General features: G+C 39.5%; 1 long non-coding RNA gene across 1 annotated transcript; it reads right to left on the bottom strand.

Moving 5' to 3' along the window:
* Positions 1 to 1,345: 1,345 nt before the first annotated feature.
* LOC131275802 (uncharacterized) lies at positions 1,346 to 24,924 on the bottom strand. The gene is made up of 3 exons (XR_009183275.1): positions 24,851 to 24,924; positions 22,764 to 22,827; positions 1,346 to 5,419 (listed from the first exon to the last, which is right to left on the bottom strand). It is a non-coding gene; the product is annotated as an uncharacterized lncRNA (long non-coding RNA).
* Positions 24,925 to 26,382: the final 1,458 nt, after the last annotated feature.

The raw sequence follows: 26,382 nt of genomic DNA, 5'->3' as shown, positions 1-26,382 counted from the left end.
TACTCGTGCGCGGGGCGGCTTTCCCGTGCTGGGCAGCATTCCCACGCAGGGGGCACTCCTGCACAGGGTGGCATTCCAGCATGGACCAGCACTCCACATAGGCCAGATCGCCACGTGGGCCAGCTTGCCATCACCAGGAGGTCCTGGGCATTGACCTCCTATATGGTAGACGGGAAACCAATTGGTTGAGTCGCAACTATTTCCCATACATTTCTTTCTAAATAAGAAGTAATGGGGAAACGGACTTTGGCCCAGTGGTTAGGGCGTCCGTCTACCATATGGGAGGTCCGCGGTTCAAACCCCGGGCCTCCTTGACTCCGTGTGGAGCTGGCCCATGCGCAGTGCTGATGCGCGCAAGGAGTGCCGTGCCACGCAAGGGTGTCCCCCGCGTGGGGGAGCCCCACGCGCAAGGAGTGTGCCCGTGAGGAAAGCCGCCCAGTGTGAAAAGAAAGAGCAGCCTGCCCAGGAATGGCGCCGCCCACACTTCCCGTGCCGCTGACAACAACAGAAGCGGACAAAGAAACAAGACGCAGCAAAATAGACACCGAAAACAAACAACCAGGGGAGGGGGGGGGAATTAAATAAATAAATAAATCTTTAAAAAAGAAGTAATGGAGGGGAGTGGATATGGCTCAAGTGATTGGGCTTCCACCTACCACATGGGATATCCTGAGTTCAGTTCCTGGTACCTCCTGGAGAAGGCAAGCTAGCACGATGAGCAGGCACGGTGAGCTATGCAACAAAGAGACACAAACAGGAAAGACAATGAGAGACACAACAAACCAGGGAACTGAGGTCACTCAAATGACTGAGTGCCTCTCTCCCATATGGGAGGTCCTGGGTTTGGTTCCTGGTACCTCCTAAAGAGAAGATGAGCAGACACAGAAAGCACATATTGAACAGACATAGAGAACAGACAGCAACCTCAAAGAATGAGGGTTGGGTGGGAGAATAAATAAATAAAATAAATCTTAAAAAAAAAAAGTAATTTAATTTGAAGTAACCTTCAAATGAACTCCCTCTTTGTCCAAAAGTGTTTGTGCTGCTTTTGGAGTTCCAAGCTACCTGAGAAAACCTGCAGCATTTCACCGTCACCCCTCCCCAGCACGAACTCTTTCGAGCACTGTGTAATTAAGAAAACCACTAATTATAGTATAAGCCTGAGATGAAAGTGGCTGCTTTTCACAAAGGGAACTTCAGCTCCACTGGCATTTGGAACAATTTAGAACCTGTAGATTCTGACAAGTAGCTTGGCTGGTTTGCGGGGATTTCCAAAGTCAACCACATCACTTCAGCTCTCCAGCCAAATCAGCAGATGGTTTATAAATGTAAAAACACAAAGGGATGGAAATTCATCCATTTTATTTTAGGAAATAAATACTTGGAGAAGTGACCTTAGGTTTCTGTATCACCAGTGATTTAATGAGGAGTTCACAAACACTCTCAATTGTGCGCACGATCAATAAAAAATTTTGGTGATGCAAACCCAACACAAGGCAACTTTCAATTTATAAATTATATACATGCTTTACTGTACTAACATATTCCGTACTTTATAAAATATACATACAAAATAAATTGTAAAAAAGATGATGTGAAGAATGAATCACTTTTGGTAAAAGCCAAATATGAATGAATATGCTTTCACCTTTTTGAAATGTGGGTTCCCACTACATGGCAGCAATTCCAAGTTCTAATTCTAAGTTTGCTTTATTTCACTTCTTGCTTTAATTTCTGTCATGTATGAAATAGTTCCAAAGATAAGGAGGGCATCATTGACTATAAATCATGAAACTTAATTTTTCAGTCCCACGCACCCAAATATGCATGGATTGGAAAAAAAATAACTCTTGTGCTTGCAATGGTATGCTTGTCAATCCATGGTTTCTTGTCAATCCATGGTTTCCTAAAAGGAAAACTTTTAGGACATTTGTTCATTTTGTAAGAGTTCAAATATGGGTGTTTAAGTATTTTAATCTATGAACCTACTTAAACAGGCTCATATAAAGACTTTGAAGTGTTCTGGTCCCTGATAGATATCCAGATTCTCAATTAGCCAGGTAAATCAAAGGCATTCAATAAATATTTGTTAAATAAAGATTTAAAATAATGACCATGATTTTTGTGCAGAGAATGGATTTAAATGAAATAAGACCATAAATGAGGTGGCAATAAGTTACTGCAGATATTCTTGCAAGAAATGATTTGGATTAGGTTCACTAAGAATAGGTTAAGATTAGTTAATTAGTAAGGAAAAGCCACCAGGACTTTGCAATTAGATAATGAGAGTTAAGAAGGAGAGTGGCATCAAAGATGGCCATCAGGTACAGATTTGAGTAACTGGTTGATAGTGGTGGCATTTGTAAGATTTGGAAGAGTAGGGAATGAGAGGAGAATATGGATATAATTTATAACAAAATTGCAATGGTCCCACTTTAGAAATAGGCTCAATTTCCAGCTCTTACTAAATCCTCTGCTACCAACCTAGTTCAAACTAAGTTGTATTTTACATGAATTTTTGCAGTCGTTTCCTAATTACTCTCTCTGCTTTTAGTCTGGCCCCTCTATTATCTACACAACAGATAAAAGGCAGGTTTATTGAGTTATAATTCACATTCAGTAAAATTTACCCTTTACGGGTATGCATTCCTATGAGTTTTGATAAACACATACAGTCATGTAGCTACCAATCAAGATATAGGATGTTACCATCACTGTTAAAAGTGCCAGAGGGAGTATTTTAAAACATAAGTCAGACCAAACCACTAGAGTATTCAAACCTCCCTTGGCTCCCCACCCTTCTATGATCCACAGTTCTTATTGCTTGCAAGATCCCTGTGCCTGAACTTGCTCCTAGCTACTTCTCTGCTCATGATTCCTACTGCTCTTATCCTTGAAAAACCTGCTTCAAACTGGCTTCTTCATTATTCCTGGACATCCCCAAGTCCATTCCCACCTCAGGGCCTTTGCACCACTTCCAATGCTCCCTCCACCCCCACCCAGGAGGTCAAGGTTTTATCCCTAACATCACCCTGGTTTCTGTTGAAATAGCACACACATACACACACACCATCATGCTTTATCTCAGTAGTAGGCTTCATCTTTATTCTTGGCATTTCACTACTACCTCAAATATACTTATCTATGCGATCATTATCTCCTTCCACCCCAACCTCCACTAAAATGTAAGCTCCATATGAACAGAACCTTGTATGTTTTGTTCTCTCATGTATCACCAGCTCCCATAACTATGCTGGGTATACCGCATTCAATAAACATCTGAATGGGATAATGGATGGATGGATGGATGGATGGATAGATGGATGAACTGATTAAAAGTAACAAAGCAATTATCTACTTAGTTCATTAACATGGCTGGAAAAGCAGCTCCACGGTCTTCAAGCCAGTGGTGAGATTCATACTCCACTCTGAAACTTGTATACTGCTGAATAGCAAGTCTTCCAATTTTACTAAGACTCATATCAAGGACCTTAAATAGCCAACATAAAATCTAAGCATAATGTCTTCACTGTGGGAAAAAGATCTTCAACTTCATGTGTGTCTGCAGTACCAGATTTTGTGGCTGTGGGAAAAAATGATCTTTAACATTAAAAGTGCTTATACCTCATTTATCTGCTCTTCACAGTAACCTCTTTTGCTTTTAAATCTATCTTCTTTTAATATTGTACTGCTTGGAATTTGCACCTCCAAAACAAACAGGCTTCTTTTCCCCAAAACTGTCATAATGAGGCTCATTTTATTGCATGATTCAGAAAAAACCTCCATAGTAGTGCACTTAATTAGGGCATGTGGTATCATTTGCTTTCATCATTTTACAGATTATGCCTTTTTATTTTCCCCAAAATTATTTTTGTGCATTTTTAAGAAAAACATTCTGTTGGGAAAGGGCCATTAGCTAACTATAATTACCAAATTTTCCTACTGAGTATCTCACTAGGCAAATATGTTCAATTCTATAGTTATTATTATTGGCCAGGTTTATTATTTCTATTCAGGAATTTGTTAACATTGGTAGATTTATTATTCATATGAACCATCCAGTTTTCAACTATCTTAAGGAGGGGAAAAATTTTTTTTTTTCCGAGAGAGCAAACAGTATGATTGATGAAGTCATTAGAAAGTAGCAAAATGAGAAGCATTTCTTCCACTAAGTGTGAGTTGGATTGAGAGGCATTTTGTTTATTCTTAATCTACCAAGCACGCACGTTGTCCAAGGGGAAATGCGAGGAAAAGCGGGTCAAAATGGAATTCTGAGGGCTTTGATCCAAGACTTATGGATTTCCATTCCAAATGTCCAACTTTGAAGCTAGAGTTCTGGGCTCAGTTTCTCTTTGATTCTATTTCAGATACACAGAAATGGAAAGCTGTTACTTTCCTAGGACTCTTAATACCTCTGCCCTCCAGAAAGTGATTGGACATGTCCTCATTTCCCCACTTTGATTGAACATTCCTAGAGAAGCCAACAGCCTGAATCGAGTTCTCAATTGATACCATTGCTACATCCAGATAATTAAGGCAGTACCTCTAAAAAGAAAATTCCAGTGATTTGTTTGGCATTTTTAATTTGGAACCAGATTGTTGGAATTTTCTGTTTCATACTGAAATATGAAAGGGAAGAAGTTGGGGAGAAATAGGAAAACAATGAACTGTCATTTTGAAATAACATGAATCATGTCCAGAGCCTCCTTTAAAATTACCCTCCTACTCTCACACTGTTGTTGAAGGTTTAAATTTATAAAGTGATTTCATCTTTATGGGTGAGGGTGGAGGTGGCACCTGTCAAAAATGTAAAGGCACCACAGCACACTCTTTGATAAAGAAATTCTACTGGTAGGAATTTATTCTTCAGATGCTCTTACACAAATTCCCAAAGATAACCTAATATGCATATATTCAAAGATGTCCATTGCAAAATTGTTTATCACAGCAGAACACTGGAAAAAAGCAAAATGCCCAGGAGCAAGTATAGCTCAGTGGTTTGAGTGCCTGATTAGCATGTATGAGGTCCTGGGTTCAATCCCTGGTGCTCCTAAAAATTAAAAAAAAAAAGAACCTAAATGCCCAGACCAGTGAGATAAATTGTGATACATTAAAACAATACAGCTGAGGGAGATGGGGGGAAAGGGGGGATGGGAGGTGTTTGTTTGTAAAAATAATTAAATAAAATAAAAATATAACAATATAGCTAAATATAGAACAACATAGATCTGTAAGTGATAATAGGAAAAGCTGGCCAAGATACATTATTTAGTAAAATCAAGCTAATTGCAGTTCAGATGGTAAAGTATAAGTGCTCCAAGCTCTGCAGCTAGACTGGTTTCAAATCCCAGTTCTTCCACCAACAAGTTGAGTGACCTTAGCTAAGTGGTTTCATCTCCTTCTGATTCAGCTTCCTCCTCTGTAAATAGAGACAATAAGAGTATTTAGCTCAAAAGGTGCTGGTTAATTACTACATGTAAAGGACTTGAATGTAGATTTTAAAAATGCTTATAATTATCATCATCATCATATTACTAAGACCCCTTTTTGTTTAAAATGATCAAAAAAGCAGTAATTGCCATCAATACCATTTCAAGCTACTCCCTCTTACTTTAGATCCATTTAAGGTATCCTGGATTAAAGAAATCTGTACAAAGATACTGATTACTTCATTGCTTAAAATATTTTTAAAAATTACTGATAGAAATCAAGGGAATATGCATTGCTAGAGGGTTGGTTGAAAAAAAATTATGTCACAGGCACATTATGTAACAGTATATGGCCATTAAGAGGATTCAATTAGAGTTTTATCTGATGAGTGGGAGGAATTTTTTCAAGACATTATTAGGGGAAGTGGACTTGACTCAGTGGTTAGGGCATCCATCTACCACATGGGAGGTCCACGGTTCAAACCCCGGGCCTCCTTGACACATGTAGAGCTGGCCCACGTGCAGTGCTGATGTGTGCAAAGAGTGCCGTGCCATGCAGGGGTGTCCCTGCATAGGAGGGCCCCACATGCAAGGAGTGCACCCCATAAGGAGAGCCACCCAGCACGAAAGAAAATGCAGCCTGCCCAGGATTGGCACCGCACACACAGAGAGCTGACACAACAAGATGATGCAACTACAAAAAAAAGAAACACAGATTCCCGGGCCGCTGACAATAACAGAAGTGGGCAAAGAACACGCAGCAAATAGACACAGAGAACAGACAACTGGGGTGCGGAAGGGGAGAGAAATAAATTTAAAAAATAAAACTGCACCTATTTTTAAAAAAAGACATTATTAGGTAAGAAAATTAAGATTCAGTATGTGTATATGGCTCACTTTTTGTGAAACAATGGCACAGCATACATGCATCTATGTGTGTATGTGCACATGAGTATATGTAACTAAATAAGGACATAAAAAATAAGCATGGAGAAAGTGGGTATACACACATCCTAGGAATTCCATTTCCAAGCAAGACAAAGTAAGAAAGACTGAATTTTTATGTTTATCCAAAATAATCCCCAAACAGACATAATATATTAAATAACACTTTTCAAAATACACTATTAGGCAAGAAAGGAGAGTGGCCTCTGAGAGGTGGGAAACAAACAAAATAAGACCTACAATTACTTCAGTTCACTGCCCTGACAGACTTTCCAGGCTCTGGTGCCTGGGGAAACTTAAGTAAGCCTGGCAGTTGCCCTCAATTGGACAGAAAGAGATAATAGTTGGGCAGAACAAGGTGGCCAGAGTTCACAGGACAAAGTACTGGAGAAGAGGGAACTGCATGGAGTGAGAACTTGAGAGACTTGCAGAAGGGTCCACCTCAAGTATTCAGCTGTGAACAAATCAGTTTATGCATGTGAGGAAACTACATGATGCTGAAGGGAAGAACCATCCCAGATGATTAGAGATAGCAGTGCCAGGTGCTCACAGAAGGCTGGGAATAGTACCTATTCCTCCAAAAAGGAATAGAAAATTTCATGATTCATGGGGCATTGGATGGAGTACACAGAACAATCTTTCCTCAGTAATGGGAAATCATTATCTGAAGATTGAGCACTGCTCTAGGCCAATACATCTTAAAAGCAGATCTGAGAGTATCAAAATGTTTCTAAGTAAATAACTCTCCTATAACAAAGCTCAAGAATCTTTACAAGCAAACAAAAATTCCACCACCCAACAAGGAAAATATTCAGAATGTCTGAAATCCAATTAAAAATCTATGCATGAAAGGAAGCAGAAATAGGAAAGATAAAGATAAGAAAAACTGAAAAGTACCTTGAACAAACAGGTTTCTAACAGGTGTTAGAATTAACAGACAAGAACAAGAAAGCAATTATTATCATTATATTCTAGATGTTCAAAGTTAAGTAGAAACATGAAAGATATAAAAAGATCAAAAGCTAGAAATGAAAAGTACAAGATATGGTATCAAAAATATACTAGATGGGATTTATGACAGATAAGAAAAATATCAGTTACCTTGAAGACATGACAATATAAATTATCTAAAATGAAATACAGATAGAGAATTTTTTTAAAAACATGACAGAGCACTAGAGAGCTGTGAGGCAACTTCAAATGGCTGAATATGTGTGTAATCAGAGACTTTGAAGGAGAAAACATGAAGAGATACCGATTGTTTTTGAAAAAATAGCTGTTGAAAATTTTCAAAATTCAATTAAAACTACAAACCCATATATCCAAAAAACTCACCAGACTCTAAGCAACATGAAGAAAACTACATCAAGTCACATGATACTTAGATTGCTTAAAACCAGTAATAAAGAAATTTATAAAAAGCAGGCAAAGATAAAAGACATTATACACAAAGGAGTAAAGATAACAGGAGATTTTATTTTAGAAACAAAGTGAGAACACAGTGGAGAGACATCGTAAAGAAAAAAGACCTGTCAAGGCATATTCCTAAACCCACTGAAATTATCTTTAAGAAATGAAGGTAAAATGAAGACAGTTTACAAAAGCAAAAAGAATTCTTCCTAGGATTTCTGTACTGCAATACATATTAAAGGAAGTCCTTCAGGCAAAAGAAAATGATGCCAGATAAATATGAATCTACACAAGGGAGATAAGAGCACTAGAAATGGTAACTACAATGATAAATATGTAAGATATTTTCTTATTATTTAAATCTCTTTAAAAGAGAATTGAAAGTTTAAACAAAAATAATAACATAGTGTTTAAAACATGTGTGTATGTGTATATTGTTTATAACATATATATAACTAAAATATATCACAACACTACAAACATTAGGAAGAGAGAAATGGAAGTAGAATATTATTAAGTTCTAATATTATATTTAAAATGGTATTACATAACTTGAAAGTGTACTATAATAAGTTAAAGATGTAAACTATAAACCCTAAAGCAACTACTAAGATAACAACACAAAGAATCATGGTTAATAAATTAAAACAAAGTAATACACTGAAATTATATGAAATATTCAATTAATCCAGTGAAAGGTAGAAAAGGTAAAGGGGAACAAAGAACAGATGAGACAAACAGAAAACACATAGGAAAATGACAGATTTAATTCTAACCATATCAATAATTACATTATATGTAAATGGTCCACATATTCCAATTTAAATCAGATGTTGTCATATTTGAAAGAGAAGTAATGTCTGAATATATGCTGCCTACGAGAAATGCTCTTTAAATATAATACAAATAAGTTAAATGTAAAAGGATTGGAAATGATATACTATGTTAACACTTATCAAAGAAAGCATGAATGCCTATGTTAATATCAGAGAAAGTAGGTTTCAGAGCAAAGAATATTACCAGGGATAAGATCATGTCATAATAATAAAGGATCAGTTCATCAGGAGGACATAACAATCCTGAAACTTTATATGCTTAATAATGGAGCTTCAACACAAGCAAAATCTATGATAAAGTGGATGTAAGCAGTTGTGTAGTGAAGGAATAAGACAAGGGCATACAGATACTATTGGGTGAGGCTTTGCAGGCTTGAGGGGGGCTAGGGTTGGGAGGATGGGTCAGATGGTCCATGGAATTGGGGGGAGGGATTGGGGGGAGAGGGTGAACATGGGAGATTGTCAGGTACGTGGTTGAAACGATAATGTTGAGAAACCCTTTAGAAAATATAATAAGGAAGGGTTACTTATTTAAGGTGTTTGACGGGGCATCTGGCACAGGGTGCACCTGGGGCAGGCTTCTAGGGAGTGTGTGAGTGCTCATCTTGTCATACTGTATTACATCAGTGGGTGGAGACACATACAATGAGTGGGAAAGTGTTGTACCACCATCTTAGGGAGGCCTGATGTTCTCAAATAGTGGAGAGGGTGTCTCTCGAGAGCATGGGCGGCTCCCAGTGGGGAAGGACAGACTACAATGTCAAGCCCTCAGCATACTTATAAGTATCTATGAATTTTGCCCTTCAAACAGTGAAGCTTGGTTTTCACTTTGGGCCCTGAGTGGAGGTGGAGAGAGGAATATGATAGATGGAAGAGGGGGTAACTCGAGGGCAATGGAGGTGTTCCACAAGATCATGCAATGATGGATATAAGCCATGTTAAATTTCACCAAAAATTTATAAAAGTGTGTAGTCTAAAATTTAAACCATAATGTAAACCATAATGTAATAAAAAATTTAGAAAAGTTACAGTCTAAAATATAAACCATAATGTAAGCCATAATGGAACCATGGTTAGTAGCAATGTTTCAATATCTGTACATCAGCTGTAGCAAATACAACATCCATGTGTAAAAAGATCATTGCTGGGGAAGGGGGAAAGGGTTTGATGTTGGATATATGAGAGTCCCCTATATTGTTGTATAAGTGACTTTACTGTGATCTAAAACTTTTTAGAAGACAAAATTAAAAATTAAAAAAAAAAAGGTGTAGACACTGACACTGAGGAAGGAATGTAAGAGTTTGCCTTGCCACTGTACATGCAGGGCAACACCTATTACTGTGATGAAAGGTAAAACCTCAAAAACAAGGTTTTATGATATTTTTCATTTTTTAATACCCCAATTTATTTTTTACTTTATTTTAGTTTTTCTAAATTATTATGTATTCTATTTCTAATCTTTAAAACTGTCCATACTATTTCATTTTCCTACTAATTGATTTTGGCAATATATTAGGCTTCATTTTTGAAGTTTTGGATCACAGAGGGGTTCAACTATGGCAGGGTAGGGGCACTGGTGTGGGCTGTCATTGATAGGGGATGCATGGGTGGGAGGCGGTTCTCCAGGGCATGCATATAGGGTATATAGATATGTTCAGATGTTCGTTGGGCATTGTCATAGTGGTGTTACACACAACAACTGAGGGAGTGCTGAGTTCCCATCCTGGGAAGCTCTTTCACATTCCCCAAAGGAACAGCAACAATCCCCCAAGTGCAAGGACAAAGACCGGTGAAGAAGGATAGTCCAATGATGGACCCTTGATACTGATGACTATGCTTAGGAGCCCATGTGCTTGAAATTTCAACTAGGCCTAGAGCTGCAGGGTGCCTAAGAGTTACCTCCTAAGAGCCTCCATGTTACTCAAATGTGGCCACTCTCTAAGCCAAACTCAGCATTACCTTCCCCCCAGCGTGGGACATGATTCCTGGGGATGAGCCTCCCTGGAGTCAAGGGATTACTACCATCACCAGCTGGTGATGCAACTAGAAAAAGACCTTGAATAAAAGGGGGAAATGGTAAAGACAGATGAGTTTATATGGCTAAAAGACTTCAAAATGGGTTGGGAAGTCATCAGAGGAGTTGTGCTTACGCTCGGCTCAGTGGGATCCCAGAGACAGCCAAAGTAGATACAACCCCAGATGTTGGTGCTCCTGAGGGCTATGGAGACTCACAGGTTCTATGGCCATGACAGATGGTTCTGGAGTTCGTTGTCTTGCCAGTGGGCCCTACTTTGGAATTTGTGTTCCTGATTGTGATGGAGTTGAACTCAGATGTGACCTCTTTACATATGCCTCTTCTGTCACTTTTACTGAACTTGTGATTGGTGCTGGGGTTTGTGTATACTCAGGAGACTTGAATCTCTGGACTGTCCATGTGCCAGCTGGACCCTGAGTCTCAGCTGAGTTCCAACACCTACTCTCCAGTTTGTTGGACTTACACAGGTCAGGTGATAGGGAGGTGAGAATGGTCAACCACCACATCAGGGAACTGAGAGTGTCTACAACTGCAAGCAGGAGAATTGCATCCATCAGCCATGAGGGATCTAAGCCCCCTCTCAATTTAGAGTTGAAGTGGACACTGCCATCCTAGGGTCCACAGGAAGGAGGAATATAATATGGACTGGAGTGGACTTGCTGGTATTCTACTATAAAACTGTTGTGACTCTAGCAATGGAAGAAATTGTATTCTTGATGTGGAGATGGTGACCACAGGAGTTGCTGAGGGCAGGGAGAGGGAAGAAGAGTATGATATGGGGCATTTTTGGTATTTTGAATTGTCCTGAATGTTATTGCAGGGACAGATGCTGGATATTATATATCCTGCCATAACCCACTGGATAGACTAGGGGAGAGTGTGAACTACAACGTAAACTATGGTCCATGTGGTATGCAGTGCTCCAGCGTGTAGTCACCAAATGCAATGAATGTGCCTTACGGATGAAAGGGGATGTTGATATGGGAGGAGCGGGGGTGGGGGTTGGGAGTGGAGTATATGGGAACCTCTTATGTTTTTTAACATAATGTTTTGTGTGATTTTTTTAAAAAGACAATAAAAAATGTCAAATTAAACAAATAATGGCTTCAAAATACATGGGGCAATAACTAATGGAATTGCAAGAGGAAATAAAAATCCACAGTTAAAGTCGAAGTTATCAACACCCCTCTCTCAATAATTGAGAGAACAAGTAGACAGAAATCAGGAAGATTTGAACAAAACTACTGACCAGCTTGTCCTAATTGATTTTTATAAAACATTGCATTCACCAACAGCAGAATATACATTGACCATTTACCAAGATAGGCCATATTCTGAGCTACAAAACAAGTCATGGGAAGCAGATGTGGCTCAAGTGATGGGGCCTCTGCTTACCATATGGGAGGACCCAGGATCAATCCCTGGGGCCTCCTGGTGAGAAAGAAGAAGAGAAAGCATGCCTGCATGGCGAGCCAGTGCCCACATGGAGAGCTGAGTGCCCTCGTGGTGAGCCAAGTACCCACGTGGTGAGCCGAGTGCCTGTGTGGAGAGCTGAGTGCCCACGTGGCAAACAGAATGCCCATGTGATGAGCTGAGTGACCACCTGGTGAGCCAGCTGCCTGTGCAAGTGCCCATGTGGTGAGCCAGTGCCTGCATAGTGAGCCAAACTGAGTACCTGTGCAGCAAAATCAAGTCCCGCATGGTGAGCCAGTCCCCACACAAGTGAGTCACTGCAGCAAGATGATGATGCAACAAAAGAGATACGAAGGGGCAATTCAAGGTGAAGCACAGCAGAGACCAGGAACTGAGGTGGCGCAATTGACAGGGAACCTCTCTCCACATCAGAAAGGTCTCCAGGATCGAATCCTGGCAAATCCCAAAGAAAAAAAAAAAGAGAGAGAAATAGATACAGAAGATCACACAGCTAATGGACACAGATAGCAAAAACAGTAGGGTGGGATGAAGGAGAGGGAGGGAAAGAAAAAAATTCTTTAAAAAAAGTCGCAATAAATTTAAAACATTTTAAGTTGTACAATGTATTTTTCTAACCCTAATGGCTTAAAGTAGAAATCAATAATAGAAAGGTTTCTGGAAAATGTGCACATATTTTGAAATTAAATAATACATTAGCAATATAACCCATGAATCAAAGGGGAAATCAAGCAGCAAATTAGAAAGTATTTAAAACTGAATGAAAATTAAATCACAACAAATTAATATTTGTGAGATGCTGCTAAATCAATATTTAAAGGAAAGTATATAGCACTAAATGTGAATATTTGAAAAGAAGCAAGGTCTTAAGTCAATGACTACAACATGGGTGGATCGCAGAATAATTGTGCAAAATAAACACTGTGTGATTCCAATTTTATAAAACTCTAGAAAAGGAAAAATAATCTATAGTGACAGAAAGTAGATCAGCGTTTGCTTGGGGATTGGAAGGGTGCTGGAAGGGGCAATAGAAAGGGATTATAAAGGGGCACAGGAAGCTTTGAACGATAATGGATAAGTTCATAATCTTGATTGTGGTGATGAAGGTTTATGGGTATATACATTATGTCAAAATTTATCACTCTTACACTTTAAATATGTGCAGCCATATTATATCTCAATAAAGCTGTTTTATAAATCACACATGCCAGATTATTAGCTTGGGTTACCTAGGAGTAAGAGGAACGCTGTCAGGAAGGAGGGAGGGTACAAGCAACAAAGGGGAGAAAATTCTAAATCAACAAAAACAGTTAGTATGAAATGTTCACATGTATGAATACATGCAAAATTATAAATGCATAGCCATTGATGAAGAAATACATTTTTAAACAGTTTTGTTCTAAAAAGGTCCAATCATGTTTCTAAGTATTCCATAAGCTCCTACTTAACTGACAATATAATAATGAAACTAGCAAACCTTATCAAGTGCCTCTTATGGAGCTGCACTGTGTTCTATGCTTTGCACACATATTCCCTCATTTCATCCTCAAAAAAACCTTAGAAAGTAGGTATTTAATATTATACCCATTTGTGATGAGGGCAGGTGCCAATAAACCCCAGTTTTTCACAGTCATGTATTTCCTAGTTCGCTCTGCCATCTGTTCAATATTTATAGAGAACCATGTGTATGGATGCTAATCCCTTAGAGTAGTTTCTTAGTGTCAGAATATAGCAGGACCACACCCCAAATAAACAAAACTCCATTTTCAATAAGAAAATTTTGAAAATAAACAAGAAAGCATTTGGGTCAATGGAATATATAAACTTAGGTTAGCATTTCAGTGGTCCAATGTCCAATCATTCTATATCTTATAATTATGTTAGCTTCATATCCCTTTTAAATCACATACATTAAAAAGTCGATTTGAAATGTAGTCCACTCTCTTATTGCATAAAACAACTATGTTCAAATACTTCTCACATCAGAGCCACATTTGAGTGGGGACCAACCTTGGAATCCCCCCGAGGCTTGTTAGAAATGCGGACTCTCTGGCCCCACACCAGACCTACAAAATGAGACAGCATTTTTACAGGATTCCCAGAGGATTTCTGTGAACATTCAGAGTTGAGATGCAGTGATCTAACATAGGGAGGGACCCAGAGCTGATCATCTTCACTTTCATCTAAATGAGTGCTGTTTTCCTGTAGGTAGCATACCCAAGCCACAGGTAGTCCAGCTCATAGCATACTAATATTAATTTTTTGCCTTTACCTGAGGGTGGATATTCATGACCACAGAGTCACCACTTGCTCTACTGCCTTTTAAGTGATCTTCAAAGTGCTTGCTCACAGCATCCACTACTTACCACTGTGAGCTTCTAACCTCGAAAATGATGGCACGGTCTGTGTTCACAGTCTTTGCCTCCTTTCACACTGATTATATCAGGGGACCTCTTTCTGCGTCCCCCACTGACGATGACTGCAGAAGTTTCAAGCAGCAGTGATCGCAACCCCAGCTCCACCTGGGAAGCTTTGAAAAAACACCACTTCCCTCACCTCACCCCCAAACGACTGACTCAGAAACAGAGGATGGGGCCTGACCAGCCATGAAGAAAGTAAATGGCTCTGGCGCAATCAGGATTGTGAACCAGTTGTAAGTAGAATGACCCAGGAAGCTGTTAAAGACCCCACTGCCCAAGCCATATCCAGGAGCAATCCCATCAGGTTCTCTGGGAGGAGGTCTAAGCATCCCTAGAGGGAAAAAAAAGGAAAAGAAAAAGAAAAACTCCCCAGATGATTCTAATCTACAAGCAAGGTAAACAAGAAGCTATTTGTTATTCAAAATAAAATAATGAAATGAAAGCTTTTGGAAGGACCTGAATATAATATGACTTCCCAAGGGGGACAGAAAAACATTTCCTGATGTTTGAACATACATGATAGATAGTTGCATTTGCCCAGAGAAACCTCAGGAATCAAACAAAGATCTTACTAATTCTCCTTGAGGAATCAGGGAGGTTTGGAGGACTTTTGCTTTTTGGTGTCTATCCTCCTTTTCTGCTGATAGTTTTAACCACAAGCATGTACTATGATTCTTTAATAATTGAGAGAAAAAAAAATGGAAAAGAAAGGTCTCCACATACCCATGTCACCTGCAGCGTCTTGTCTTGTCAACTCCTGAGCCTTGGCTCTTTCCAACAACAACATGAATCCGAACAATTCTGCCACCTCCTCCTGGTCCTGCCCTGACATCTTGGGACACCTGGTCATCAGTCTCATCAATCTCCTGCCTCCAGCCCTTAATTTCCACGTGAGATTTTGGCAATTTCTCCCCCTCTGCATGGCCTCGGAGGTTGTGTCTTTCTATGAGCTTCGAACCAGTATAAAAAGTTGATCTATTAAAACAGGCCCATATACCCTAAGGATAAATATTCCTAGGCACAATGTTTTCTTGGTTTTTGATTGAGACGTCAATGTGCTCAGTCAGCCCGAAGGTTTCTGGCAGGGTCATTGGCAGTCTTTTACCTGGGGAGCGATGCCATGGCAGAGGTTCCAAAGAACATAATCACCCAAAGACTTTCTGAGTGCACACTTAGTGCATTTGCCCATTCTTTCATTCATTTAATTGCTTTCATTGAGCATTCTCTCCAGGGCTGGCACTCACTAAGTGCTCAGCCACAAAGCTAAAATTTCTATCCTCAAAGAGCCTGCCAACTAACAAAGAATTCAGACAGCCAAACCAACAATTATACTAAAGGATGGTCCACAATGAAAGAAGAAAAGATAAGCTCCATCACCTTTTTTTGTGCCTCAGTTTTCTCATCTATAACAAAAAATCATTAATAGTACCTGCTGTTAGGGTTGCAATGAGTAAAAAAGAGAAATTATATGTAAAGTTCTTTAAATTATGTTCGGTATATGTAAATGCTTGCTCTATTAAACAGGTAAATTTAAAAGCTGCTATGAACAGAATAGAAAATCAGAAATAAACCCACACACATATACAAAGTTAATTCAATGAAGAAAGGATTGTCTTTTCAACCAATGTCATTGGAACAGCTGGGTATCCACATACCAAAAAGTCAGCCTTGACCTACACCTCTCCCAATGTACAAAATTTAACTCAAAAGGGATCACAGACCTAAATGTAGAATCTAAAACTATAAAACTTCTAGAAGAGAACTTAGGAGAAAAAACTTTGTGACCTTTTATTAGGTGATTATTTTTATAAGGGACACAGAAAGGACAAATCAGAGAAGAAAAAAAAACTGATAAATAGGAATTCATCAAAATAAAAAGAAAACTTCTCCTTGAAAGACTGCGAAGAAAATGAAAAGATATGCCGCAGGTAGGAGAAAATTCTTGCAAAACACATACTAATGAACGACTTGTATCCATGGCAAAAAAAAAAAAAACACAACAACTATATGAAAACTCAATAAGAAATCAAACAATCCATTTATAAAGTGTGCAAAAGATTTGACTAAACACTTAACCACTGAAAAGATATGGATGGCAAATAAGCACATAAAAATGCTCAACATCCTTAGTCAACAGGGAAATGTTAATTAAAACAATGTTGAGATACCACTACACACTTATTAAAGTGGCTTTAAAAAACACTGCCGTTTTTAAGTGGAGTCAAAGAAGCAAAGAGACTGGAACTGTCATTCAATGCTAGTGATAATGAAAACTAGCACAGGTATTTGGAATATACTTTGGCAGTTTCTTATCAAGTTAAGCACACACTTACCATAAGACCCAGCAATGCCTGGTATTTACTCAGGAAAAATGAAACTATCTCTGCATGAAAACCTGTATGCAAATGTTTATGATAGCTTTATTCATAATCTCCACATACTGGAAACAGCCTAAATATCCATCAACTGGCAAATGAATAAACTGTGGTACACCCATTCAATGGAATATCACTGAGCAATAAAAAGGAGCAAATTACTGCCACATGCAATAACATGAATAAATTGCAAAAGCATTGTGTTAAATGAAAGAAGTTATACACAAACTGTCACATACCCTATGATTACATTTACATGACATTCTAGACCAGGCAAAAGTCAAGGAACAAAAATCAGATTGGGGGTGCCTGGAGCAGGTAGTATTGGAAGGAAGGAATTGACTGTAAACGGGAAAAGGAATTTTTAGAAGTGATAAAATGTTCTTTATTATGATTATGGTGGTGGTTACACAATTACATGCATTTCTCAAAACTCTCAGACGTGTATACTTGCAAAGGATAAATTTTGTTGTTTGTAAATTATACATCAATAGGCCAGACAAAAAATACCCATAAAAATAATACATGCTCCTTGTAAAAAACTAAAATAAGTGGTTAAAAAGTAAAACGTCTACTGTTAACCATTTGTGTGTGTGTGTGTTTAGTTTGTTTTGCTGTGGTTACATCACTGTGTATATTTGTCAAGACAAAAACAACTATGCTCTTAAAAAGGATTCATTTCTTCCATTACTAATCACAATTGTTCCATAGTACAATATCAATAAGTCTGCTCTAGTCCATACTCTATTCCTCCATCCTGTGGACCCGGGGATGGACTTACTGATATTATACTGTGGAACTATTGTGATTAGTAACGGAAGAAATTGTAGCATTGATGTGGAGACAGTGGCCACAGTAGCTGCTGAAGGTAGAGAGAGAAAGAAGAGATAGAATGTGGGGGCATTTTCAGGACTTGGAGTTGTCCTGGGTGGTACTGCCGGGACAGATGCTGGACATTGTATGTCCTGCCATGCCCCACTGGGTGGGACTGGGGGAGGGTGTAAACTACAGTGTAAACCATTATCCATGTGTGCAGCAGTGCTCCAAACTGTATTCACCAAATGTAACGAAAGTCCCACGATGATGAAAGAGGTTGTTGATGTGGGAGGAGTGGGATGAGGAGGGTGGGGGATATATGGGGACCTCTTATATTTTTAAAATGTAGCATTTAAAAAAAAATAGAGAGAGAGGAAAAAAAGGGTGCATTTTACTGTGTGTAAATTGTGCCGCAATAAACCTAACTCTTAAAAACTGAAAAGAGTGCCATAGTGAGAACAAAAGAAAACAGAAACTGCCTCAAGGGATTCAACAACTCGATGAAAGGTTCATACTTCATTAATAACTGGATAACTGCTTATGGCCAGAAAGTTAAAATTTAAGTGCCATCTTGCCACTGACAAAGCCATGAAAAATCCACAGATAATTGTTTTGACATTGAAAGCTATTACATAGCTTTTTATGAAACATATTTTTGGCCTAATTGTGTCATCCTTAGGCTGACATTCATTTTCCCTGAGCAGAGACTGCCTAGGAAAGTGGCAAAAGAGAAAGTTCATAAAATAAGCCAACCTAGGATTTAAAAAAAAAGAAAGGAAGGAAGAAAGAAAGAAAGGAAAAAAAAAAAAAAACTGCCTTAGGATGTCAGATATCAGAAAGTCTCCCAGGAAGAGATAATGCTTGAGATGTGTTTTGAAAGATATGTGGACATTTCTGTTTTAGGAGCTATTTGATGGAAGTTCTCAGTCTATGATTTAAAATGTATCCAACAAAATATTTATTGAGTGCCCACTTGACCGTTTGAGGCCCAGTAATTCTCTGTGGTGGGCTCCATCCTGGCTACCGCAGGATGTTTAGCCACATCTCTGGTCTCTACCCGCAAGATGCCATAGCACCCCCTCCTCCAGTTGTGATGTCCCCTGGGAAGCAAAATCAGCCCCCACTCCCAAAACTATTGCTTTAGAGTACTGGGGACAAAGGGATGAGTATGTGAAGTTGCCCTGAAGAAGTTGGCAATCTCATTGCAGGGAGTCAAAAGTAAATAGGACTTACCAGAGCTAGTTTCTGTTGCAGGTCATTTTTAGGGTGTTTATGTGCATGTGCATTTTAAGTAAGAAAGACCATGTGGCTTGTTGCTTAGGCAAGTAGGCTCTAGAGACAGACTGCCAGGGTTTAAAGTCTAGCTCTAAGGATTTAATATGGGATTTGGAGCATGTCACTTAACCCACATGCACTCAAGCTTCCCTGTTTGTGGAATGTGGGACAGAAAAGTTGTCTTAAACTGGGGGATTGCTAAAAGAATTAAGAAACTGAAGATTGACAAGTGCAGCTTCTGACAAACGGAAAGAACTCAATAAATGTTAGCTGTTGTTGTTATAATTTTTCTGCATTTAAGGCTAAAAACTTCTGGGAAGTAGGTAACAAGCTCTACGTAATATGCCTTAAGTATAGTATTAATAGACACTTCTCATCTATTTGAGGAAGGGAGGAAGAAAAGGAGGGCATGAATAAATAATATTGACTGGCTATAAGTTACTCTCATCTGCAAAATAGGCCTATTAATACTTATGGAACAGAGTGGTAGTGAGAAGGAAATGAGATCATCTTTGAAAAGTGTTCAGCATAATGCCTGATACTAAGCAGTAGACAGTATATGTCAGCTGTTGTTGTCAGGGTTCCTTTACTCTCCGTCATCAAGAAGCCATCAGCCCCAGAGATCTTAACTGAATAAGGTTCTTCTGAAAAGATTTTCAGATCCTGAACTTCTGTACATAGGCCTTATCTCACAAAAATATGCCAGAGAAATTCCCTTATGGTTGCCAAGACTTGCCAACAAGCTGGGCCGCTGTAACGTCATTAATTTAAGCTGAGCGGGAGGAAAGAGAGGTGGGACTGATGGCAACTGTTTTGGCAGGAAGTTAAAACACCCACCCACTCAGACCATCTGTCTGCTTAGGCTCTGGCTTTGTTGAACGCCATGGAGACAAAAGATAAGGAAAATGAAAAAGAAAAAAAAATAAAAATCTGGGCAAAACTGAACTTTGGGTTCTGTGTGGAGGAGAGCTGTCTCTCAACCAAGCATACCTTTGAAAGGGCCTTATCTGAGGGCAGGGAGGGAGGCAGGAATGCAGGTGGAAGAAGCAGAGATGTCGGCAGTGGAGAGGAAAAGGGAGGGAAGCCGGCATTTGAGGGTATTGTAATTTCTCCACACTGAGCTAAAAGTTCCACACGTAGTTCCTTCCAGGAAGGGCCAGTAACCCTGACTTAAGGTTACTGGCTCCGTGCAAATCCTAGCTGTGTGAACGTGGGTCTACAGCCACTCCTCTTGAAGCTCCCTTTCCTTTCTTATAAGCTGAAGAAGACACCACCTTGCTTCACTGTTGTTGCTGAATTATTTTAAAGCAAATCGTAGTTATCATGCTTTTTCATCCCTATATACTTCAAAACATATCTCTCAGCTGCAGGGACATTTTTCTTTTATGAAATCCTAACACCATTATCGTCCCCTAAAAAACAATTATTATTCCATGGCATCATCTAATACTTGGTCCATATTCAAATTTCCCACACTTGTCTCAGAACTGTCTTTGGGCAATCAGTGGTTTTTGCTAAATATCCTATTTGACAAAATGACAAAGTTGGCAGCCTTATGTTGCTCTCTGAAGGTAAAAGAAAATGAAAAATAGTGTGGCTTTGTTCTTTGATATCCAAAACTGCAGATGCCCTGCCCTCATACATCTGCCAGCTCCTGGTGGTGCTCTTCGTGAACATTTTTATTTTCCCCCAGCTCAGGCTCCCCGGCTCTGCTTTTCAGGCAGTACTTCCAGGAAAGTGTAAGCTCATCACAACCTAAGTGGGAGCTGGAGAACAGTAAATCTAAGTTCACCATTGCACTCTTAGCATCTAGGGGAGCACCTGCCACTCCTGCAAGCGGTGTTTAAAATTAGTGTAACCAACAAATATTTATTGAGTCCCTGTGACAGTAGTAATACTGCTAGGGATTCAGCAGAAGACAAAACAAATTAGGTCCCTGATTCCATGTTGCTTACATTTTAGTAGAAGAAGATAGATAGTAAACCAAGAAACAAAGAGATGTATGGCAGAGGGTGTAAAAGCTAGGAAAAATGAAGTGTGGTAGGGGGTAGAGAGGGCTGGGGTGGGGTGGGGGTGTACTTTTAGAGGGGGTGGTTAGGGAAACCCATTCTGAGGTGGCATTTGAGCAGAACTTCTAGCTCTTAGAAATAAGAGCATTCTAGGCCAAGTAAATATTGCCTGGTGAAGCCTTGAGGCAGTTAGGTGGCCTGTTCAAGGGGCAGCAAAAAGCCACTGTGGCTGAAGCAGACAGAACAAGGAGTAAGTGATAAGAGATGAGGCCAGAGAGTAAGCAAGGCAGATGGTCTAGCAGAGAGTTTAGCAAACCGTTTCTGTCAAGGGCCAGAGGGGAAATAGTTTAGTTTTGGGGGCATGTGGTCTTTCATGATTACACACCTCTAGAGTATATAGAGAGGAAGTCAGCCACAGATGATATTTAAACAGATGGATGTTACTGTGTTCCAATAACACTTTATTTACAGAAACAGAGGTAGGTCAGATTTGGCCCATACGTCATGGCTTGCTGACTCATGATCTAGGGCCATCTAGACCCTGGAAAAGAGATTAGATTTTACTAGAAGTGCAGCTGAAAGCCACTGGAAGATTTTGAATGAGGGAGCCATATGATTAAATATACGGAATTTAAGACTTTTTGAGGAAGGACAAAGTCTTGTAGTGGTCATATTCAGGTATAATTTGAAGGTAGGATACAGCATCTGCCAACGATCAAATGTGGAGTGTTAGAGAGAGACAGGATGGCTGCTATCATAGGCATGATTATCTGTCAGTTTTAGAGAAGTCATGGAACAATTACAGAATGAGTTCAGCAAAGGTACTGAAGAAAATAGAATTTTATTCAAATGCTGAAAGATAAGAAGGATCCCAACTACACAGCCATGTGGTTACAAAGGCAAAGTATGAGTCAAAAAAGCTGTTTTCCAATCCTGGTCATCACTTTGTGACATTGGGCGGGTAACCAACCATCCTGAGCCCTAGTTTCCACCTCTGTAAAATGGAGATCACCACGGCTGCTTCATAGGGACTTGGGGGACTGCACGAAAAAACGGTGCTGAAACCTTGCATAGCATCTGTCGTATTGGCACAATGAGTGTTTGCTACTATGACAGAAGGGGAAAAGGTAGCCAAGGATGACCATGGATGACAAACTCAACACGACATGGGGGAGCGAGGACAAGTCGGGGTGGGTGAAGGCAGTGCATCTCAAACTTCTCACCTGAGGACCTAGTGAAAATGCAGATTCTGATTCCGAGGCCTGCACTGGGGCCTGAGATTCTGAATTTCTAACAAGCCCCGGGGTGAAGATGATGCTGGCACACGGACCACGTTTTTAAGAGCAAGGGCCTAAGGAAGACACGAGTACTAAGACTGTTGTGCTGAAGGCAGGCCGATGAAGAGCAGGCCCGCACGGGGCCCCACTACAGGTTTCTGTTCAAAAGAATCAGGTAAAGCAATGTTTTAGGGGGGAAAACTGGGCAACTGAACAGTATTCAGAACAGGTTAGAGGGAGAAGAATCTAGAGACAAGAAACTACTTCGGACATAGGGGTAACGTGGCTTGTAGAGAGCCTCAGAATCAATCCTAGGGTTGATCCTAAGGCGATAATCAGCAACGAGAACAAAGTCGCAACTCCGTGGTCATGTAGGACAGCGTTGTTAAAACAATGAAAACCACCTAAATACCCAAAAATGGGGGTTGGGGTTTGTTAAGTGAACTCTAACCCAGAGGCTGGCTGAGGCCTCCCTGCCCTCAGACCCCTGCATTCACCCGCTTACCTCCATGCAGTCTTCTTACTCTTGATATTAAATTCGTCCTCTTCATACGATTCTACCCAAAGTTCTATAATGTCAAGCAATTCATGAATTTAGCAAATTTCATCATGGAACAGGGGCCTCCTGAAGTCTCCTAGCTCTATATCCCACACTCCACCCCTTCTCCTTTTTTCCCAGGAGTAATAAAGTTTCCCTGCTTTTTTCATGAAAAAATAGCTTTACTTCCTTTCCTAGGATTTTTCTTTTTCTTCCAGACAAGACAGAGTAACAGGAGCTAGTTGTACCCTCCTGTCTAAAGCTACTAAAAAAACGGACAAAATACTTAGAAGAACAGTGTTCAGACATTGGATGTCAGGCAGTATAGGGCAATAATTCCTAAAAGAGGAGAAAACAAATGAGGTGAGCCATAGGAAATTCCCAGTGTGCTTCCTGAAGGGAATTTTGGGGCCATGGCACAACTAGGGGGAAATCAGTAGGGATTCCTTCTTCTGAGAACACATGTGATTGCATTTAGGGCTCACCCAGATAAGGTAGGGTGATCACCCCATCTCACGATCCTTAATTTAGTGTTATCTGCAAAGTCCCTGTTTCCATATAAGGTAACATTTACAGGTTCCAGGGATTAGGATTATACATATCTCTGGGGACCCTTATTTAATCTACTGCACCTTAATAGGTGGTCCCAGAATTCATCTTGGGGAGAGGGGATACAGATGGGATATGTTAGCATCTAGGTGGTATTTAAAGTCCTTAAGGAAAGGATGTAGAAAGAGAAAAGAGAAGAAGCCTCTAACATTTAGCTCTAAGGAACTTTGGTCTCTTTGAGGTCAAGCTGCATTCCTAATCTTCAGTTCTCTTCATATCTTGAAGTTTCAGTAAGTTGCAAAAATAGAACAGAGAGTTCCTGTGTACTCTTCACCCAGCTTCCCCCAATAATATCTTACCCTAGTACACCGTCAAGACCAGGAATTTGACATTGGTACCTGTATTAGTCAGTCAAAGGGGTGCTAACACAAAGTACCGGAAATTGATTGGTTTTTAAAAAGGGTATTACTTGGAGTAGAAGTTTACAGTCACAAGGCCATAAAGAGCAAATTTCTTCCTTCACCAAGGTCTATGACCACGTGTTGGAGCAAGATGGCTGCTGACGTGTGCAAGGACTCAGCCTCCCTCTTCTTCTTAAGGCTCTGTGGTCCCAGCTCTTTCCAATATCGGCTATAGGCTGTGATAAGTCTGGCTTGTTCCTCTCCAGGCTCAGCTGCTCTCTTCTCTCCACAAGATCAGCTGTAGACTTTCAGGCTCTCTCTCTTCCTGGGGCCTTTGCCTTGTCTATGGAGCCATCTCTATTCCTCTTTGTTCTTCTCCTGTGTGTTTACTTCCTGGGGCTCCAGCATCTAAAAACTCTCTTCTCTGTCATGTCGTTTTCTCTGTGAGTCACTGCCCACCAAGGGGGCAGGGACTCAATATCCTACTGATGTGGCGCAATCAAAGCCTTAATCATAATTTAATCAAGTAAAAATGAAACCTTTGAAGTTAATACAATCTAATATACCCAGAGGAACAGACCAGTTTACAGACATAATCCAATATCGACTTTTGGAGTTTATAAACAATACCAAACTGTCACAGTACCATACTATTCATGCAGGACTCAAATTCACACTTTTTTGGACTTCACCCATTTTCACTGATCTTTTTGCTGTCGTATAGTTGCATGAAATTTTATCAACATGTAGATTCTCATCACCCTTATTCTTTAAGATCTGGTAATCTTTCAAGGAAAACTGAAATCTGTATATTTCTGATCATTTAACTTAACTAACACAAAGGTTATTTTGCAAGAGCTCTTTGAAATCCCATCAATTTTTCTGAGCCTCTCTTTTTGTTATAGCTATGCTCCTTGGAAACAAAATCTAATTGCCAGGTGTAAAATGAACTCGTTTCTCTAGTTATGAAAAACCACCCAAATGCCCAAATTACCAAGTATTTCAAAAACCTTTTTCCGTTATGCTCCTAAAAAGAACTAATTACCTTCAGGTAAGTGATGAGAATTTCTCATGGATTATCATGACATACCTAGTGTATATTACCTTTAAAAATGTCTTCAGATTCCCTTTCTCCAAGAGACACCAAATGCTCTCTGGCCGCTCCTGAAATTCCTAGACATGGAAGTTCTCAGAAGTCAAGAGGAAAAGAAAACTTCATCAGCTGAGCCACTACCTGTGTTTGTGGTTTTGGCAATCCAAATAAGCTTATTTCAAGTCCCTCTGTGGTTAGTCAAGCAGTGATTAATAAAGCAGTGATCACCTTTAGTAAAATAAACAGCAGCTAATAAAGGAGATAATGAAGAAGATTTAAAAGAGAGATAAAGATGCTTGCAATGAGGAATTGAGCCAATAAGTTCATTATCAATTCCAAAAGCAAGCAGAAAAACTCATTATAATTACAAATAACTTTTAGTTTTCTCCGAATTAATGTGTTCTTTAAGAAGTCATTGCATTCCTAGATATCCAATTAAGCAAATGATACTGTGACGCATCTTTAAAACCCTTCCAAGGTTTTGTGTGCTTAAGAAAACTGTATCAACATCCGAGAAGAGGATGGTACTTTTGTGCAGATAATTCCTGGCTCATTTTATTTCTTAATAGCTCTATGTTTCTTGTTTATTTTACAGATGGCCTTAACAAAATGGTGTACATACAGACTCTTAGCGTGTGTTTGTCTATATCTGAATCTGAATGAATTCTGTTTCTTAAAGATAACCATTTGGGGAAAATGAAAACATCGAGATAATAAATTAAATCTCAGAAATAGATGTTTATGTGCAGACTTCTTTTCATATATTGTCTCCCTCTCTCTCCTTTTCAATTTCCTCTCTCATCAGCTCAACTTGGCCCTCCAAAGATACAATCAATTACTGCTTTTTGTCTTAAATCAATATGTCTCACAAAAAAGGAAAATTCGTTTTCCTTATGGACTCTAAATCAATTACATTAAGCTATGTAGCACAATGCATTCCCGTCCTGCTTAAACGTGTTGTTTAAAAGAGTCTGTTGGAGTTGAATCTTGAATAACTAGAAAGTGTAATAAAATTTGATGGCATCTTGTGAGCTTGAGTCAATGATTTCTGGATGTACAGTTAAAAACATCTGATTTGTTTTTTCCCTCATGACCATCTCTCCTTAGGGAATACTCTTCCCAATGTCAGGAGCATTGTGGAGAAAGCTGAACCTTGGACGCTTTGTTTTAGGAGTATGGTGACTGCTGTTGCCTCCCTGCCTTTCCATCCATTTCTAGAATGGTTTCTTAATGTACCTTGTGAACACTGATGACTTGAAAGCCATCCCTGGCTCCTTCCTTCCTTTCTCCTTTTCTCTCCCTCCTATAAAGCCTTAACCATATTAGCATTTCTAAGCATGGCCTGCCTGCTTTTTTTTTTTTTTTTAAGCTGGAAATGACTTTTCATTTCCTAAGCTCTTTTTTGGCATTTGAAGCTCTGTTAAGAGTTTTCCTTAAAATTTAATGCATTTCATTAGGAGAATAATATAGAGCGAGCTCACCATCCTTTATGAATAATTAGTGACTTAGAAGCAAGGCTTGAAGTTAGTGAAAAACCCTCTGC

This window comes from Dasypus novemcinctus, chromosome 24, assembly GCF_030445035.2.
Source record: "Dasypus novemcinctus isolate mDasNov1 chromosome 24, mDasNov1.1.hap2, whole genome shotgun sequence".
Classification (NCBI taxonomy): Eukaryota; Metazoa; Chordata; class Mammalia; order Cingulata; family Dasypodidae; genus Dasypus; species Dasypus novemcinctus.
This window is presented reverse-complemented; position numbering and strand designations above follow the sequence as displayed.